Source organism: Coturnix japonica, chromosome 9 (assembly GCF_001577835.2).
Source record: "Coturnix japonica isolate 7356 chromosome 9, Coturnix japonica 2.1, whole genome shotgun sequence".
Classification (NCBI taxonomy): domain Eukaryota; kingdom Metazoa; phylum Chordata; class Aves; order Galliformes; family Phasianidae; genus Coturnix; species Coturnix japonica.
In genome coordinates this window covers 8,155,351-8,174,862 of record NC_029524.1, presented here as the reverse complement: position 1 = coordinate 8,174,862, position 19,512 = coordinate 8,155,351, and positions in this window count along the sequence as shown.

Here is a 19,512-nt window from a genome sequence, read left to right as displayed (position 1 = left end):
AGTTGACCAACTTCCACTGCTTGTGATGAGTTCACACCAAATACTGTCCTTTATGACTTCTCTACTCCTCTGATATCAATTAATCTTATGTTCAAAGGATATGCTCTTTGTCCAAAATGATACTCAGTCTTCCTGCTTTGCAAATAAGACAAACTATATTTATACTATTTTTCTTGGTGGGATTTTCAGTAGCAATTAGAAATAATGCAAAATGGCAATACAAGTAAAGACTGGAATATTTTAGAGTCTTGTCCTAGTCTCTGAATTGGGAACTAGAACAGAACTATGCATTCCACACCATTACATCACAGAGTTCTTTTGATTCGTAAGGATATTTTGCATTATATAGACTTGCTGGATACATTGGTTAACCTGGAATAAAAAGCCTGAATCAAGGAAGACACCTGGAGTCAAAAATCTTTGCCCTGGCCCTCTTACAAACATTTCACTCTAAACGTTAACTTTCTTTTTAAAATATATACTTTCAGGTGTCCAGTAAATCCAAGGTTCTCCTTATTCAAGTAGGCGTAGGTACAACAATCAGCACAAGGAAAATTATCCTCTAAAAATAGACTAGCCCATTATCTCACTTATCCAAGTGTATTACTCAGATTGCTCCTTGCAGCCACCTACACCTCTCTGAAAAAAGATCAGAGATAAATATCCTATTTGCTGTTAATTCCTCTTGAGTCATGCCCATCCCTCCAGGCTGCTTCCTGAGCAAATTCCTGGTTATGAGAGGCATTGAGTACTTCTGTGGGGAGCTCATGGCCAGAGAGCTCCTTCTGCTTGGACCCTCAGACATCACAACTCTGATTAATTAGCAATTAATCCTTTGTTCTCTAAATCATAATAATGCATTCCATAATTCAAAAGTCCAAGTACCATTGCTGGAACATATGTATGCAAATAAAATTCAAAATAGCTATTAATTGAGCAACCTCAAAAAAAAGTGTAAATGTACTAAAAAAAGTAAGCCAATTGTCAGACATGACTAAAGGAATAAGAAGTTTTCCTGAACTCTGTATGAACAGCGTGACTGATTTAATGTTCCCTTTTGAAACAGCTTTCCCTACAATATATTAATGCACATTTCCATCACAACATCTAGATTCATATCAGAGAGCAATTGCACTTCTTCTGTTAACAGAAACAGTTTCTAAGAGCATTGCGTAAAGGGCAATGGATAATTCTTATTTATTTATGAAGGGGAAACCTCTTAATAGGCTGATGGAAGAAGAAATTGAAGGAATAGAAATCTAGACAAAAAAATATCACATTCAGAACTCTCTCCTGTGGTATAGAAGCTGTTTGCTTATTTGTGCAATAGCAGCACCCTGCAGCAGTCTCATGGGCTAACACAACATTCTTGTGTCTTCAAGACCATACAGGGATGACCCAAGATCTAGCCTGGGAAGCCGTCTCTCAGGAAAAAGGAGAGGCTTTGATCAGACAGACCTCAGGAAGGCTGCAGTCTTCCTTTCCTTATACTTTTTGCCTGGGAAAAGTCTTGGTTTTCATCTCTGGTAGAAGTACAGCATTGGAAGCTTAGATGAGCCCAGTAAAAGTGAGCAGCAGAATGAAGAGAAAGTTGAGCAGCTAATTGAACCAGGTGTTACTGCTTGCAGTAATCATCACATGGGCCTGCCCACACACACCTTAGAGCACACAAACATTCTCATGAGTTTCATGTAGGCATACGCTGAGATCCAGAGCCTGCTAGTGCTCTGTCTCCATTCTTGCATATGACTGGCCCATCTGGATGCTTTCTTCTTGATGAAGGTATTTAGTATTATTGGTTGACTATCTCACAAAATATTTCACTGTGAAGGCTTGTGTTTCCTCCCATCTTTAGCAAGTCTCAGAGTAAAGATTTCTCTGCTTTGTTTCCTTACGCACAGTCGTGTTTTGGACCAACTTCAGATTTAACATTTGCTGTTGATGCATAAGCTACCTTTCTTCTAGTTTCTTTCTAGTTCTGGTTTGAATTATTACTACAGGAAACCTTTCATTGTGCAATTGTTTCTCTGTTCTACATTTGATTCTTGTCATGGTTTTGTAATTTTGTAATTTTGCTATCAGTATTCCACATCATAACATCATGTCAAGTATGGATACTTCTGTTGAATGTGCAGTCCACAGAAGAAGACTACATATCCCAGAGAACAACAGGAGTAACAATAAGTCACGGGACCAGGACTCTATATAATCTCGTTCCCAGGCTGGAGTGCCCTCCTTCTTCTCTCGAACTTCTCGGAGAGTGGGAAGCGTTCCAGCCGTGTCGCCTAGAGTTCACAGTAGGCCTCTCGGTTTTCGGAGACTCTCTCTCTCTGTTTCGTTCGATTTTGTTAGCCTTAATTATATTATATTGTGTTATCTTGTATTTCGATATCATATTTAGTAAAATAAGTTTTTCCTCCTTAGATTGTCGCTGTTTTATCCCACTCCCCTTTTCCCCCTCCTTTCCGGGCCCCGGGGGGGGGGCGTGGGGTGGCTTCCCCTGTCACGGGCATAGGTAAATCTAAGTAACCCGTGACAATTCTGAAAGTAGTTTGGCTGTTGACCTCTCACTGTTCTAAGTTGGATCATAATAAAAACATTTATCAAATAGCACCTGTGTTCTCATAGACTTCTCAAGTTCTGGACTGAGCCTATTAGCATGCTTGATTTATTGTTTTTAACCATAGCAGACTGAGCTAACAGGTTATGGAAAACTAAATAATGAATAATTTAATCAGCTGCATCAGAAAACAGGAATACTGGAATCATAGAAGCATAGGATAATACAGGCCAACCAACTAGACCAATTTTGTGCAGGTTACAGCAACTCACAGCATCTTTGAGCAACTTCTTTTAATTCTGTAAGAGTAGGAGAAAAGGCTTGGAGATTAAATAATAATAATAATAATAATAATAATGAGTAATTTAGAAAAAGTAAATCTGAAGATAAAAGGATCTCTTGAATGCATTTGTCAGAATACACACAATATCTACCTACATTTTTGGAAATAATTATAGCTGGCAATGACAGATACATATCAGAGCAATTGGACTTGATTTTTATAGGTCCCATCAAATTGTAATATTCCATTTTACCATTCTTAGATACTACGATAGCAAGATAAGACACAAGAAATAGGCAAAGCTTTAAACAAAACAATAAAGAAACATCTTTAGTTCTCAGATGTAATATTGTGATATTTACCCTTCAATTAGATACTGTTCTGTACTTTACTGTGAAGTACATAAATTCAGAAGACACTCACGGGACATGCCCAGAAAAGAAGAAACCATTTCTGAGTACAACTCACAGAAGGTCCCAAGAGCCTCATTTAGAAATTTGGAGAAAGAATTTCAACCAATGACTTTTTAAATGAGTTTTCATTAACTCATTTCCATTCATCTTCAGTATCTGAGAAGCTTCCTCTCATTCATACTCTATACTATTAAAAAAAAAAACAACAAAACCCTAGGGAAATTTATCTTCTGTAAATGACTCTATTAAAGGAGCAGAACAATACTGCATGAATGAAATGGAAGAAAATCAGAAGTCTTTGATTTTTCCATAAGAAATTAAGGTTTTCTCTGCCATTATCCATATGTTTGATGTCTTTATTCTTAGATATGTATATTTGCAGCATGTTATTCATGAAGATCACGTAGCTCCTTGCAAATCTATGTTTCTTGCATTATGGTTTTGATTACTATTTGCCTGCCAGAGGTGATATAGATAAATGGAGAAATATAACTTTTGAGACCATATAATGATATAGAGATTAAAATAGTGGTAATTGCTTGAAAAAAAAAAATAAATCTCAGAAAGATGTGAGATTTAGTTTCAGAAAGAATCCAGCATGGAAGTAATGATGCAAAAATATCAAACTACCATGATTATTATATTTTTAAATCTTTGTTCATTATTCTTCATCAGAATATATAATCTGATAATCAAGACCTCATTCCCATCCTCCAGAGATTACAAATTACTTGAAAAAGAGATGTTTTTTTGTTAATTGTTTGCACAGTGATGTTCATGCCAAATAAATCATTATTATGTAAGACTGTAAAAATAGAACTACCAGAAATACTCTTATTTTGCATAGATCTTGAGGCAGTATGATAAAATGCGTTCTCTCTTTTGGCCTAAAGCAAAATATCATCATATCATATCTTTTAAAATTTCTTCTCCCTAGCTTCTAACTTGGAGAAGTTACAATGCCGCTGCCATTCTGTTCTCATCAACCATAAGATGGAGCCCCAATAACATGGTCCTGGATAACCCAAGTTCACTTCTACCAAATCAGCAGATCTGAAGAAATTTGTGTCCATCATGCAGAGGAAGCAAAACTGTAAGTGGGTGGATTTGAGAAAATCAGTATATATTAGCATAATTCCAGAAATGTCACATCTGAGTTGGGAGACAACTCAAAATTAGACACAGAATGACAATTATGAAGGGATCAAACAGATCTAAAATTAGTTGTGGCTTCTAGGATAAAAACCATGTTTTATGTTTAGTGAGAAAACAAAGTTATTTGTCATACACCTCATAACAACTGATCAAACTGATCAGTTTGGAGAAAGGTAAGAAATAAGTAAATGACAGCTGAAAAACAGAAACTGTGTACTATTTTTTTTCTTTTTTTTTTTTTTTTTTGTTCTTCTAAATAAGCAGTAAAGAACTTTCCCTAAACAACTGTTCTAAAACATTTAACTGTTTACCTCCCTTAACAAAAGCCACAAAAGAAATACAAATAAAATACATCAGAAATCTCTACAATGGTAATACTGGAAAAGAGGAACTGAATGGGATTAGAGAGGAGGGCTTCCCTTCTTACCTCCATACTGACTTTTATATCTCTTTATCATATCATCAAAGATTTATGGCACAGTGACCTTGAAAGCCCAATGAAAACAACAGAATTCCACTTAATGTCTTAATTATTGGAATGTCAGTTTCCAAGGAATAATAATACCAACATTTAATAAACAGCCTTGGGAATCAATCTTGCCATGGAAATTAGTTACCATGTGAGCAGCTTAGAATCAGAGACTAAGGCAGCAGCTAAGCACAGAATATAGGCTTATGCCATCGATTTTCTATTTATTTCATATGCACGAGTACTTCCTTTTTCTACTAGTGCCATGAATGTCTACTGTATTATACACTGTTTGCATAAATGACAGGATTTTCTTTTTGGTAGCCTGGAGAAGGTACATACAGACACATCTAACCTGCCTCTATTCTACCTCCGGAATTCCAAAGGCAGCAACTCAATTTCAGGAAACTCAGATCTAGTGAAATAAATTTACAATCCGCTTCAGTTCTATACATACAAACAAGGAGTATATATACATCCTGGTTATTTCAGTTGGTGACAAAGCTTGTAGCTCAGTATAATACAAAACTTGAGCCTGAAGTATTTCGTCAGAAGATATTTCTGTGGGAAAAAAATGGTAAAGAGGTATTTTTTTGGAAAAAAGCAAATATGGCTTACAAGTTTGGGGCATAACAAACACAAGAATCTGAGGAACAATGACAACAAAAAAAAAGCAGAGTTGTCAAAATGATGAGGAAGATGGAACGGCTGAAGTAGCAGTGGATTGGTGTTAGGTGATGGAATTTACCAGTAGGATGACAGATTTCTATCTCAAATTAATTGAGCTGATTCAGAAGACATTTTTCTGTGCTTATACAGCTGCCACCAGCACCACAGATCTGTAACAAGTGCACAATTCCTTTGAAGAATGCATACAGTATCCATTTTTTTCTTTAGGTTATATTGACCCATACAGACCTTGAGGAAAGGAATATTACAGACAAGTACTTGTGGAGCATGGTCTCTCAGGGAAGTCACTATCAGCTGACAAACATACGCAATTATTTTTCTTTCAAAAATCTCCTACAACCTAACTGATTAACTGTTCCTACAGAAAACCTACTGCAACACCAGCAGAAAAATAGTTTCTGGTCCCAGCTCTGAGGAATTTAGCCAGAAGCAGCCTCTGCTTTACAACACTAACATGTACAGTGGTGGTTCTTTCCTTATGCATTTGCAAAGCTCTCTGCAGTGAGACAGTTCCTGCACTAACATTTAAGTATCTTTAAATTTATAATGAGGTAGTTATTTTTAGTTACAATTTGTAGAATCCTATGACATATTTCTGTAGGAATGTAATCTTTCATTAGTCATGGAGATTAAAGCATTCAATTAACTGTTTTGACATGACCGTAATAAAAAAATCTTCTACTATTTTCCCAGTGATAATGCCTCCTTTTAAAAAACTTCCTGGAAGGATTACATACATAGATGACAAATGGAACTGCTGCTATAGCCAGTGAGGACAGAACCCTCAGAAATACATCTGGGCATCTACAACGCATTATAAAATACATTTTTATCTCACAAGAAAGAAGACAAAGATCCTCCTCTTGTAGAGAAAATTATTGTATGACACACAATAGCCTCTCTTTTCATCCAGATCTGACCCATTCATTCTGACCCATTTCTAATGCAGTCCTCCATGTTATCACTGGAATCAAAGACATGTCCTTTCAAGACATCAGAAGTCTACTGAATGGAAGACAACACCACAGGATTTTCCCACCAGTTACCCAAAACCATCTCTGCTGAGCCTTGAGTGCATCTGAAGCTGGAAGATTTTCAATATTCAGTAAAAAAATATATAGCTTTTTAAAATCATTGAAACAACAACAGCAAAAATTCCATAAGTATGACACATCTTAGTAAGTACTAAAGCAACTGCACTTCCTGAGGTCAAATACCTTTTGGCTTCAATTGGATTTCCCAGTCTCTTGCTACACTACTCTTAATACGCTTCTGAAGTTCAGCTGCTTTGTTCACACAAACCTTCTTTTCCCTACACACACAAGTTTAGGCTGTTTATACCAAGATAAGGGTTTGTTTCTTTTCATTTTAAAGGCTACTTTTCTACTTTATCTGCCTTCTGACACCTTCTGTCCCTCCTGTCCCAGCCATCACCTCTACGACCCCCATTATCTTGATTAGATTTTGGAGACAAAAAATGATAATCTTGTCCTTAAAACTGACAAACTACCTAGCTGAGCTAATCACACTGATCTTCAGTTTAAAAATTAAATTGAAAATTAAATAGAAAATAATATTTTTTCAAACAATTTTTCAAAAATTTTGACAGAATTCTGTATCAAAACGGTCAAGGTGATGCTCAGTTTTCTGAATCTAACAGTCTATACAGGAATGTAACTAGTGCCATTAAACAAAAAACCCATTGGAAATATAATATGTAATGAACAAGAATTTAGACTTGTTTTTTAAGCTCACTTTCTTTTTTTCTCCCAAAGACTAAATGCTCTCTAATATTCTATCAGTGAGACACATTAGATACATTACAGATGAAAACAGTCTTGACTGTCAGATATACCTAGTGTTCACAGAAACACCTAAGTCAAAAGTGCTGATGTTCCCTGGCATTTTCAACTCAACAGGCTTTGGATTAAGTTCACATTGACCACAATTACACAGCCTGATTTAAAACAAATGTTCCTGATCAGTAATTAGCAGCAGTTGAATGTACTGATGAAATATTAATTCTGCCCTTTGAGAATGTTTTATAAGAATGAAACAAAAAAGTATTTTATGGGAAATAGAAATACAAACACAAGGGCCACAGAATTAGCAACTGTGTTAAATTTTGCATAAGGAACTACAAATAAGGTCTAGAGACAGAATCATACAGATAAAGAAATGAGTAAGGCTGTTTTTGAAAGTGACTGAGTAATAAAAGGTCTGAAAAGAGACTGGGAAAAAATCATATGGTCCAATTCTCGTTTCCATCTTCAGAGTGTGTCCTTCATCAGAGTTTATTTCAGAGGGCTTGCATCTGTACTTGGGCTTTCATTTCCATGAATTCAATCATAGCATTTCAACCCTAAGTAGAAAACTCCCCCTTCCCATGAAATAGAGCATCAGTTCTACTGATAATGATCAAGGGATGGAGCTGTACACAGTTCTCAGTTTTTCTCTTTTCTGGTGAGTGAGCACAAAAGGGCACACCCTCCTTTACAACAATTCTAAGTTCTTCTCTATTCAACAAAGAATGAGATTCAAGACACCAAAGACTCAGCTTCGCCTGGTAGAGATGCTCTTTTAAGGAGTTTCTCCTCAAAGGAAGAATGACATACACAATGCCCCCAAGTTGCCACGGTGATAAGAAGTAGAGAAAAGATGAGCATTATTAAATGCTAGAGCTGTCACCTCTCTGGTCTGTGAAAGTTAAATGGCTGATAAGATGAAGGTACAGTGAACATCCTTAGGATGTATGATTTGAATGCAATCTTGTGAAAACTTAAAGAAGATCCCAAGAAGAAGGAAGCTTTATCTTGGATATTTTTGCATTTTCTAACAACAGTCAAGTGAATGAGGTGAATGGGTGAGCACAGAATGACCAACATATGTGCTGATCTCTCTTCCTAAAATTGAAGTGGTCAGGAAAAGTGGTCATGAAAGAAGGCTTGCAAGAAAAGTGAGAGGTATAAGAGGGTGGGGAGTATCCAATTCCAATGCCAGGGACACAGACCAGGCATGTTTCCAAGAATTGAGCAAGCAAGAAGTGAAGTTATCACATCTTTAAAATGCAGCTTGTGACAAAGAATCTTTTTTCATCCAGTACCTCTTCCCCAATATAACTGTTTCATAAAGTGTTATATACTTAAAAAAAATATATATATAAGTAAGAAAAGTCAAACTAGCTGACAATACAAGGGCTCTCAGGAGCTATGTGGAAGTAGATCTGGGAGAATCTGTGCTTAAGTAATTAAGGAACTTTTTCATGCATTGATGTCAGTTTTATCAGGTAGATGTCACAAAATCTACAAAAGACTGTTTTCCAGGGGACAAACAACTAGAGATTTGTGCCAGATACGGAGTGCTGATGATAAGGAAAGGTAGGTTGTTATTAATAAGCACACTCCCTGAGAGGTATGTAGCAATTTCACACCTGAGTGAGCATGGAATTGCAGAGGAACAAGATGTACAAGATGGCTGTTTGCACAAATTCAAAGCCAAATTATATCATCAGTGAGAACGCGCATTCAATCAGAAGCACACTTGTGCAAGTCTCCCCATAGGGTGTTTGCAGTCTGGGACAAACACTCCAATACAAAGGATCTGGCTGAAGTCCTAGGTGGTAAGCAGAGTATTTTTGACAAGCACAGCCTAAACATATGGAGGTAGGGAGCAGGGCCAGGACACCCCCTACATAACTGGTTATGTAAGCAATCATTATACGTTTGTAAGACAGTGTTCTAAGACATAAGAATACTTTGTTAAATACTGTAATCTTATGTTTATACACTTGCATGCTTGTTATATAACATACATGTTTTATATATATATATTTGCTGAAGCCTATGCCTGTAAGAAACTAGTGATAACCAAAGGACATGACCGTATGATCAAGAGCATTCAAACTCTGAACTCAGACCTCAGCAACCTGTTTCTGCAGCTTCCAATACCCACATTTGGAGAAGAAAACATCACACATACAGGCAACCAGTAACAAAGGACATGTCAGTTCAGGATATGTGGTCAGGCTTGAGATTCAGGTCATTGGAGTAGCTAGTTTGAGGCTATCTTTTGTTAAATAAAGTACAGACTGCAATCAGAAAGTAAAAAAGCACAGAAGTTGAGGTGTGTTCCCACCGTGCTAAGCTGTATGCCACAGTTGCATAAGGGAAGTAATTGCCATGTCTGGAGCTAAACTGGAGTTCTAGCATCCTTATTTTCCCTAGATAATCAATGAAAAGAAATTAGCAAACTCAGGCAACAAACTGGGTCAAAAGCCCTTGCAAGCCCCAGTTGGGGAGCCCTAAGCAACAACTAGAGAGCTTAGAGACATCAGCATTGTCAGTGATTTAGGTGCCTATCACTTGGAATCTTAGTCAGACGTTCTTTACTGAAGATAGAATACCCATTCCACCCTCATGTTTCAAACTCAGCACACATAAAGAGATATGCTGGCATGAAATAATCATCAGTACAGATTTGTAGTAGATCAAACAACAGGAACATGTTCTCTATTCTGTATGTTCATGGTGGACTTAGCCAGGAAACATCAAAAGCATAACATATATTTCACGAATCCGGATTTAGCTGGATTCCTAATAACAGAAAATATAACACATAAATAGTTCTCAGGTTCCCAGAGACAAAAGAAATTCTTCTTGCACAACACTGAAAGCCCATCTTCTCCTAACAGAATTCAAGATGGCAGCAGAAATGAAAACATATTTTTAAAACCATAAAAAATGTGTAGCACCTCTGTATAGACACAGCTTCTGCAGATAGCTGACTCAGAGAAAACTGCTTCTTATAAGCTTTCTGGATGGCAGAAGAAACCTCAGTAACCTGAATACATTTCAAGCATTTTAAATATGTATATTTGCAGAAATTGTACAGATTTTTCAAAGGTTTTAGTATTGACATAATTTCTTTTAACTGGAACTGGAGTTTCTTGCTGCTATTTTGTAGGTATATATTAGCATAGTTAAACACATTTTTGATTTATAGTACTCAACTTAAGAACTTATATGCATACACAAAGCCATGACTAACGATGCCTATATTTAGTCAGCTACTAGGGAAAGATTCAAATTTAAAACAAATAGCATGACCACAAAGACTCATAACCAAGAGTTCTAAGCAGAGAGAGAAATGATGAGAAAACATTTGAATGGCTCCTTAGATATACTCATGGAATAATTTAAGAAACATGTAAACTTGATGCTGTTTGGGTATTATATGTCCTTGTTCAGTGAAAGAATTGAGATCAAAATAGATCCTTGATAGATCCTTTGAGAGGTTAGAACTGGGTGATCTTTAAAGTCCCTTCCAGTCCAAATCACTCTATCACCCTGTGATGACATGCCAATCTAAGTAAATTTGCTAGCAGTGAAGGAATGGATTTTTATGCACTCTGCTGATAAACATATATAGCATTTCCCTGAGGTACTTTGAGGCATAACATTTTTTCATTCAATGGCCAATGCATAGAAATATCATTAATACCAATTAAGTATTTTCCCATAATTTTTTACATTTTGCATTGACTTAATACTCTTCCATGTTAGGAAGCATGAGGTTCATTCAAGGGATTGCCAAGGATTTCACAGTCTTTGGAGAAGAGAAACAGATGGTCCCAGATAGCCGAGTACTTTGAACACGCAGTGGATTAAAGAAATAGAACTACAGCTGCCTGGGGATATATACTACAGAATTTTGAAAGGTTATTAACTGAACTACCACAAGCTGGGAAAATAACTCAAAAACAGATGCAATTACTAATTGCTCACTTGAACTTTGCCTATGAAGTTACTTCAGCAGGAAGAATGTTTTTATGCTGACTGACTCTAAACAAAAGTTTGAAGAGGACATCGTTTTATAAGATTAACAAGGCAATTAGAGCTGGCACTGCTTGAAATTTTCTGTGAATGCTGTACATTTGAATTCATTAGTTGACAGTAACTGCTCAGATCCATCAGAAGCAGAACACCTTTGTCATGGAATCAACACTGACAAACTGAACTGTTCACTTTTGTTGTTTCACACATAATTACGAGAAATAAAACAAACCCATGAATACCAAAACAGGTTTCTAATACTCAAAAAAAAAAAAAAAAAAGGAGCAGACTTTATATTTGCTGCTACTGCAAGAGTTACAGGACTAGAAGAAATCTGTTACTGCGAGGCAACATCAGCACTTATAAGGTACTAATATCCCTTCAAGAAGATGCACAGGTACACAGAGAGTTAACATTTTCTAGGCTGCCAGCAGTGTTAAAACACAAAATGTCTCACTGCTTGAAGAAAACCGTGTGTCGGTTGTAAAGAGGAGCATACACACACATGCTTCTTTGCAGCCAACACAGCTGCTTAGAAACACCAACAAAAGAAGATTCCCTGAGAAATTTACTTCTTGCCAAGTGATTTAGAAGTAACCCATCTCTGGAGGTATGAAAAGTTAGCTTAACGGGACAAAAAGAGTAAGCTATTTTCTCCTGATTGAAGCCCTCCTACCTCCACCAAGGTAGGATTTATTCGAGAGGAAAAACAAAAATGCCCACAGGTTAGCAGGAATGCCATTGTACCATGCAGGCCAAAAATGAAATACCGCCACATTTCATTACTGTGCAGCTCAGAAGGATTTTCCAACAAGAGGCTATCAAACAACACAAGTGAACAATTGCTAATACCAGGACATGAATTGACAGACATGTTAAAACTAATTTCACGAAAACTTGCCAATAGCAGGAAACAGATCCATGGAAAGCCAGCATATCCCTTACAAGAGAGCTGAAAGTAGATACAAATTGATAATGGTTTGAAAATTTACTAACATTGAACAATTCAGCTGGCTGTCTTAATCATTCTGTTTAGGCTGGGATGGAACTCTAAGGTGAATAGCAGAGCCTTCCCAATGTAGAAGGGAATCTACCACATTCCTGTTGGCATATGCAAAAAACGCACACACGAAACCTCCAGGAACATCCAGTCCTTATTGTTTCCAAACACATTCTGAAATCTGCAGGTTAGTGCTACTAATTTAAATATGTGGAGCTTTCACCATTGTCTGTATCAAAATGTGTGCCATGGCAACCAATTTCCCTTTCAGCCTGAGCTTAAACGCTCATGGATATTGTTGCACGTCCTCCAGTATACATACTAGACTGACCTATCTAAATTTCAAGCAGTTATGCTTTCCATACCCAGATAATTTCTGCTTGCAATGAGAAATATGAATAGTAGTACTTTACTCTGTTCTAAGACTTTCAAACTAATATTTTACTTGAATCAAAACTTGTATTTCTGATCTAATTCCAACTATCTTTCTCGCTCTCTACCTGAAACACATACTCACTTATCTCAGTACAAATACATGCATCTCATGAGACATTTATGTACCCCAAAAGTAAAAGTAGTTCCCTTCAGTGTTTTACCTTCCCACAGTGGCCTTCTTATTTTTTACAGCATGATCCAAGGACCACTGCAACTCCTTTAACAGCAAGATCTACCAAAAGAAACCCTCCAGTATCTCTGCTTTTGATAAAGCAGCCAAGACTCCAGGCTGGTTCTGGCACAGATGTAATCCCTGACTGAGCATTAAGAGTACACTAAGCTTCTGAGCATTTTTTCCTCTAGGATCAGATGAGTCAACTACTGCTTGTCCTGATAGGAGCTTAACATTGGCAGCTTCATAAAGAACGGAGTGAAAACACTCTCCAACATTATCTATATTCCAGATGGCAATATAAATATACCAGCAAACACCAACATACTTTTGTTTCTTCTTGAAACCATTTTATCTTTGATGATTAAGATTCTGTGTGAAGATCAAGTGCCATATTTTGCAGACTTCTGCTCACCAATGGAGTTTATTTATATACATATATTCCCATTGTTCAGGAGTAACATGTCAGTGGGGTTTCACCAAACCTGGATACTATCATACTGAACACTGAAAGGTAATCTATATTTATTATTTTCTCTTTTTGTAGCAAAAGAAAATGTATATTTTAAGAAAAAAAAAGACATAAGTAGTATACTTATATATAGTATATATGACTCCCTCTACTGTTACTCAACTTATTAAAATAGAAAATTGAAAAAGAGAAAAAGGAGAAATTATGCTGCAAGAAAGAAAACATATTTTGGGGGGTTTTGGAGCTACCCCATTACCAAACACCTCTCCAGAGTGTTCAGCTGGGCTCTGCCCAATATGGTCAGCAAAGGTATTTTTTGCTTTCCACACCACTTATCCAAAGTTTAGCTCACTAGGCTTTCTTTGAAGCCATGCATTTTCAAAATGGTACATTACTAGTGAGGCAAAAATTTATGTACTATTTATGCTAAACCTTTTCTCAGAGTGAAGAGCTTTTACAAATATTTTGCTTAACTAATCCGCTGCCAATTTATTTTCCATTTGCACATTTTCTATTTTACTGAATGCCAAGTAGGAAGTAACAAACATACCCACTTGATTTTATTCCCTTCCCACAATATTGAAAACATCACATCTTTATTAGTCTCCTTCTACATCTGGATTATACAGTTACTTGCAGCTGAACCACAGGTCAAAATATGCATGGCAATTCAACAACAACAACAACAATAATCAAAAGAAGCATTACCCCTTGCTTAAAATGCTGACAATTCCTGTTAGTTTTCCAGAAACCAGTAACAAGATACCAGAAATAGCTGTAATCATTATACTATTAAAAAGTTGGCATTGAAAACTGTCATATCGATTATATTTATTATTTATATTTATTATATCCCACAGAATTATGTCAGTCCAGGTGGAACAGCAGGTTGCTGTTTCCTCCTGAATTGTGGGGGTTTATTCTGCTCCCCATCCCTGTCTTCCAGCTCAGGGGGCTGAGTACCTTGAGGATAACTGGTCTGACTATTAAAGACAGAAGAAGGCATTGAGAACCTCAGCCTTTTTCTCAGTGATAGTATTCCCTGCTGCATCCAAGAAAGGTGGGAGATTCTCACTGGCCCTCCTCTTGCTGTTAATGTGTTTGTAAAAACATTTGTTATTATCTTTAACAACGGTAGCCAAATGAAGTTCTTTTTGCCTTCCAAGTTTTCCCTTTGAATACCTTAGCAACATCCTTGTACTCCCTGGAGGTGTCTCACTCTTCTCTCAAAGATCGTAAGCTCTGTTTTTCTCCCAGGGTCTCAGCAAAAGCTCCCTGAGGAGATCCAGCAAAGCAATGATAATACCCTGGCTTCAGTGCAAATCCCACTCCAGCTCATGGAGAGGTAATAAGACCAAGGTTTGACTATGAAGTAGCATCCCGCTCGTTTGGGCATGGAGTGCTGCTAACCCACTAGGCAATTTCAAAGTTTTTATGCTGCTTTCTGGTGTCAACCCCCCCTGAAAATCTCCTTCCTCAAAACACCCTTCACAACAGCAAGCCAGCACACCTGTCGCTCTTCGCATCTCAACCAGGACCTTAATGCTCAAAATGAAATTGATGTTTGAAGGCAATCCCATTTAAGTGGAATTTTGTTATGAGATAAAAACTTCAATGACTGAAGAGATTTTGAAAATGCATGTTTTATTTCTGTGAGCTGAATTATTTTAAAAGACAAATGATGGCTGTTTGTTTTGTTGTGCTCTCCAAACAAAAGAGGCCCAATTCTAGATGCTGCATCTTCAAATTAATGTGACTGATGGACAACAGGCTGTGGTACCAATTTAGTGATAATGTCAGAAGTAAGTTACCAGCAGATAAATAATGATACTCATGTAACAGCCAGGCAGCTGAAATATGCCCTGCTCAATGCACTATACAAAGACAAATTTTCTGTACTGTCCCATTCAATTATTCTCCTCTTCCTTTTTGTTTCCCAGCAGATAATTAGTTTTTAAGAGAAGGCTACTACAATATCCATGGCTTCATTTCTCTTCTCTTTCTCTTCTGATTTCATACAAACACTCAACCCCAGATCTTGCACAAAGTCAGCCAAAGCCTTTCTAAACTCTCCTGAAGCAGAACAAAAAATTCTTCAAAAGGAAAGGTGTTTTTTTTCTGCTAGTGCAAAGCAACCTGCTAGGAGCAAAAGCAACATCAAATAGTCCCTTAAACACACGTTCAAAACGAGAATAAGAAACTAGTGACTGTTTCTATCCTATTATTATAACTATTATTGAGAAGACATTCCTGTAACAGCCTTTCTTCCGGAAGAAAAGGAGATAACATGCACTGTGGGACAGTCTAGATATTTTACTGAAAACGGCCAGAGAAATATCTCTTCAAGATTCATAATGTGCATATAGATGACCTGTTTTCCTTGACTTCCTGTTGCTGGTTTTTTCTCCTCAGCAGAAAAGGAGTGTGACAACTTACAGAAAGATGCCTCATGCTACTATCCCTTCCATGTACTAAAGGTATTCATTTTACTAGCTCCTGTGAAACACCGAATTGTTAATTATTTACTTACTTGAAGACAGAGCCCTGTTTTCAGTCCAGAATACAATAGTCATAAAACTCCCTGGGCACTTTATTTCCTGGCAAACACCATCAACCAAGGAAACAGAGCACATTCACAAATCTAAGGATGTACCACACAAATCTTGGATGTACCATCCAAGTACATCCAAGTCTCCTTTGACAAGCAATGGCTACAGCTGCAGAGTCTACAGATAAAAGGAACACAGTCAGCCCTTCTGGGCTGGAAATGCTTGTAGTCTGTAACAATAACATCAGAAAAAGCATTGTAAAACTCACTAGTATTCTATGTACAAGGCTTACTACATTGAGAAATGAACTGAACCAGCCTATGGAAGGATCAGAACAGTTTTCACCTCGTTCTTCCCCTGAAGAGCTCATCAGACCCCTCTGTTCAGAAACAGCCTGAGAGCCTCGAGCTGCTGAAATAATTCCCAGTAGCTGCTCTGGACCTGCTCAAGTGTGTAGCAAGAAACCATAAACATCAGCCTGCCTCTTCCACTTATATCTGCAGATTGTTTGCCTTTCTATAACACTGGAAAATGAGACGCAGTGCCTGTTTTTACTGAAGGTTTGTGCATTTGTGTCCAGACATAAAGCAACTTGCTTCACCTTTTTTTAATTTATTTATTCTAGAGCCCTCTATAAATCTACACAGCAGCATTATTAGAGCAGTGCACAAGCATAGCACATACAATCTTTAATCTGGTCAGTAACCACTATATTGCAGCCAAAACACTGCCTTATTGTGGAGCTCAAATAATAAGGTAGTAGAGAAAGAAACAAACAAACAAACAAAAATCTTAAGCTTTTGCCAATGCTTTGAGTGGAAGTCAATTATTCTCAACATACAAGAGATTTGCTGCAGTCACTGGCACAATTGGCACACAACCACTTAGATTTTCTTCCTATCCTGTACCTAGTGCAGAGGAGTGCTATATCATCGATCTGGTATGATCAAGGAATTTGTGTGACTTCTGATAAATAGCTGATTTTCCTGTTTCACATCAATTCTGTTTTTTTCTGCATGGAAGCTAAAACATCATATCCATACAGATCTACAGTCACATATTCTGCTTATTCTGTGTTTGCTCATGCATCATACACATTCTACCAATCCTTGAGATTCATTAATTAGGCAGTATCATTGTCACTCTACTGGAGGATGTCTGTGGATACTTCCACAGTTCTCTCCTTTACCTTAGAATTAACGATACAATAAACACCATTGTTTCAACTTTCATAGCTCAAAGAAAGCAAAGAACTTGAGGGGGAATATAGGCATAAAGGAAAGCCATTTAAGTCTGAGGTCTGTTGAACTCACATAATAAGACTGCCTCAGGCACCTTATCTGTCATTTTAATCTGTCAAGTGAATGGCTTATTGGCTTATTTCATAGAGCAAAGTGTCTCATTGTGTGGGGACATCTTGACTTTTATATGACCTGGCTTTCCTCCTGAACAGCTAGACTTATTTAAATGCAAATATCTTCAGGGAAGCTTTCAACATCATCAGTGTGTAAAAATCATCAATAAAAGGAACAAAAAATGACTAAAAATAATAAATACAGAACACATGAGAGATTGTTAGTTGCTTCCTGACCTACTTCTATAAAATAGAAAGCACAGCAGGTGTCTGGCAAATTGATCTTCGGGAGTGCTTAGAAAGCTTAACCTTCTTGCATTTAGTCATTTACATTACTCCCCTGAACGTTTAGCCCACTGAACAGTTTCAGCTCTCCAGGCATTTCACCTTACTTTTCATTTGTGAAAAAAAGAGCGTATCAGTGACCTAACGCTGTTCTGTGATTCTCATTACTCCAGCTCTGTTTTTCAGGAGAGGGATGCAGATAAAACTAGTCAGGAAGTCTAGATGGTGTGAAAATCCTTGGTTTGGGCCTTGCAGTAGAACATCTCAGATTTTCCAGAGACATCGTATCTACAAAGGCAGTCCCTATCCCTTAAGGATTTAAAAGTAATAAATAATTAAAAGGATGGACTGTTCATAAAGTGAGACAGCACTACTCAATACTCAGCCTCCACTTTCCTGCCTACTTTAGTGGAAAAATTATAGCTCTGTTAGCTTACAGTGCCTTGGTAAATCTGTACAATAAAATCTGTCTGATCTTGCTGAAGTAGATTTTGCAAAAACATCTATTACCCATTCTTTCTGAAGGACACTAACAGAACAGAAAAGAAACAAAAAAACAAGCAAGCACAAAACAAGCCATCACAGAGATGATTATAGCAAATATCATGCAAGTGATGACCTAAAATTATTAATCAGAAAAAGAAATGCAATCATGTCACCGCACCAATGAAGAGTGCCTACTCAGGAAGAGAACATTAGGCACAAAAGGAGGCTCTACTCTGGCGGATCTCATCACAGTGACAAACACTGTTTGGAACTCAAAGTAAAACCATAAATTAGACACAATTAAAAAAAAATATACAAGGCAAAGAAGAAAAAAAGATTCCTCCTATTTCTTGACAAAGACAATCTTGTCCTTGAAGAAAAAACGTACATCTACCTTGACATGACTACTCTCTTCAGTTCGTTCTGTACTCTGATCTTCTCTGATCACACACATTTTATGTATATTAGTGTGTGCTGGAGCCCTATTTTTGGGTTGGATGAAGCAGATTTCTTTCAGTGCTGTAGTTCATCTGGGGACAACTTGTTTCAAGGACAATTCTGTAACAAAAATATGCTTAAACTGCTCTGTCAGATTTAACTTCATCTGCTCCTACACAGTCCATCACTATCCCAACACTTCTTGCACCCTCAAACACTCGTCACAGTCCCTCAGGCCATAATGTGGTTCACTGGAGTCCCAAGCCCTCCTGCACGAGTTTCAAGGCTAAGAAGAACAGGAAAGCAGGGGTGACTTTTCTCTGTCCTGACACATGACCAAGCAGACTCCGGTGATGTTAGATAAGACATTAGACCAGACAGAACATAAGCACATCTGAATACTGACCGGCATATATGGCACTAATAGCAAATAAAAGATATTATGTACATATAAAGCCTACCTGCCATATGACAGAAAGATGGAAGAAATTAAGAGTAGAAAACTCCCAGCTTTGTAGCCTACAAGCTCATGATACAAGAGAGCGTGCATTCATCACAAAAACTACAGCCTCCATACTCCACACCACAGGCTTCCATCACAAACTCTAGAAGAAAATCCAGCAAATCAGTCAGTTTACAAAATAAGGAGTTCTGATAAAATCTTTGGAGAACATCATGTGCAAAGATGAGGAAAATGAGACACTAAATTTCAGGCTAAGGAGTACACCAGAGAAACAAGTGGCCAGAGTAAATATTCAGTACACTAAATATTCCTTGAAAATATATTGACTGAGATCTCCCTTCAAATGTCTTCTCTAAAACTAGTGAAGAATGGCAGAGACATTATTCTAGACATTATTTCTCCTTAACTATTTTTTCCCCTATATCATACTGTCTAGGACATTCACACATGGTCAACC